Genomic DNA, 2,321 nt, shown 5'->3' with positions numbered 1-2,321 from the left:
ACACACACACACACACACACACACACACAGAGACACACACAGAGACACACAGACACACACAGAGACACACACACACACACACACAGAGACACACACACACACAGAGACACACACACACACAGAGACACACACACACACACAGACACATAAATATAAGATATGGACAAAATAAGAACATGAAGGGTTTAGAAACAGATTCACAATCAGGTGAAACATCATCTACAGAGTTGTAAACTTCAGACTTGTCAACAACATTTAACAGCTTTGATGTTTTGACCTTGTTCATTCTGGGAACGATGAAACACTAAATAAGACTTTATATCTATCTATATATGACTGTATATCACACAGTCCCTCTGAGGGAAAAATCATTGTTGACACAACTTTGGAAGGAAATGTGTAAGTGCCCTTTACTTTTATGGTCAGCATTCATCCTGAGAGACTTACAGCTTTAATTGCAATTTGCTAACGAGGACATGAGACTTGTCTTGGTTCTTCAGACTAGATTTTAAACAGCAATACAGCAGCAAACAGCTGTTTTCTATGTAAAGATACAGAACAGAAGTCACACCCCCTCTGTGTGTAATGTAATCAATCATCAATCATCAATCATGAAGAGCTAATTTCCTCCTTCATGACACCTGTTTATATAACTCACCTGTTTACATTTTATTAAGGACTAAAGTTGTGGAGAATTGGGGGCGTGGCCTCTTTGAGTGACAGGTGGGTGAGCGTATGTTAGGGGCGGAGTCGGGAACTGGCGGGAAGGTGACGCTAAGCTGTTCACTCTGAGCTTCAGAAACCTGTCGGTGACGTCACAGAGACTGTTCCATCTTTATTTACAGTCTGTGGGCGTGGCAGCGCGTGCATGTTAGTGCACGTGAGTCCCTCCTGTTCAACCATTGGCCCCTGCCCCTTCATAAACAGCAGGCTCCGCCCACAGGTGAGGTGGCTCAGAATTTACTCCACAGAACAAGAAACAGCGTTTTCAGCTAAAATGGCTCCTACAAAGAAACAGAGGAGTCGCGAGGCAGAGCACAGGCGGACTGGACCAGGACTAATGGATCAATCCCGGTCCTGGAGTTACTAAAGTTTTTACTGGGCTCCATCAGGTCTGGATTTACCTGGAGAACTGTAGGAGCTGCTAAAGGATCCAACTGGACTCGGAACCGGCTTTTCTTCACTTCCACATGTGAGTAACCTGATGGTTCATGATGTTAATGTCTGTTTGCATTAGTAACGCCACAGTAGCATGCTAACGTTAGCTCACCTGCTAGTAGCTACATGATAGACGTCCTCCACAAATGTTGCTATCGCTAGCTGGCTAACTGCTAGTATGTTAGCGCGGGCTAACGGTGGTGGTCAGCTGTTTTTATTGGCTCTCGTGTTCGCACAGTCACTGTGTTAGGTCCAGCTCCTTGTTGTGTGTTGAGTGGATGGTTTCTTTCTTTGTAACAGCCTGTTGAATGGGAGTGTGGAGGGACGGGTGAAGGGGGGGTTTGTTTTGGTCTGAGATGCCGGTGGTCTGTGGTCCAGGATCCAGGGGTCAGGTCGTCCTGTGTTTGCATGTTGTCCCCGTGTCTGTGTGACTTCTCCCCGGCTTCCTCCCTCAGTCCACAGACATACACATGGGGTTAACTGGTGACTCCATACTGCCCGTCCTGTGACAGACTGGTTACCTGTCCAGGTGTCAGCTGATTTCCTGGTCGGTAGTGTCCTCCAGTCTCTCTGGACTGAAGGCGACAAGCTGCACCTTTCTATTAACTGTCTTCTGTAAGACAGTTGACTCAGCTCTGTTCTGCTCTCTTAGCAGTTACCTGTGCATCCTGCAGACTGTCACATTCACACCTACAAATTATATATAGGAAATAATAACGTGCTGCAACTGATAATGAAATTATATATTAAACTCAATGAGGCAATGTTTATCAATATTATAATAAACCACTTGATTTACAACACAAGTTAACATAGTAAACTTATAAGTAAAATAATCCAAACGTCTACAATAATTAAGGTTACACATAGATGAAGACGGATTGATCTCAAATGGTTTAAAAACACGTTTGAAGAGGAGAATTTCTCTGATGTTTAGTCCTGTCACTTTGTCTCAACTTTCCAACCTGTAAAAACTTCTAGCACTGTGAGAAAACACATTACACTCAGCTCAGCTTGTTGTTTAAAAATGTCATTTTCTCACCTGTGTTTAAAGTTACTCCTGCAGAGAAGCACTGACTTATACAGTCACATGTAGTAGTAGCAATAATAATAATAATAATAATAATAATAATAATAATAATAATAACATAATTACATACAAG

Source organism: Seriola lalandi, unplaced genomic scaffold (genome assembly GCF_002814215.2).
Source record: "Seriola lalandi dorsalis isolate HSWRI2012SDOR001 ecotype SW California unplaced genomic scaffold, Sedor1 jcf7180002054675, whole genome shotgun sequence".
NCBI classification, from domain to species: domain Eukaryota; kingdom Metazoa; phylum Chordata; class Actinopteri; order Carangiformes; family Carangidae; genus Seriola; species Seriola lalandi.
Note: the sequence above shows the minus strand (reverse complement) of the source record.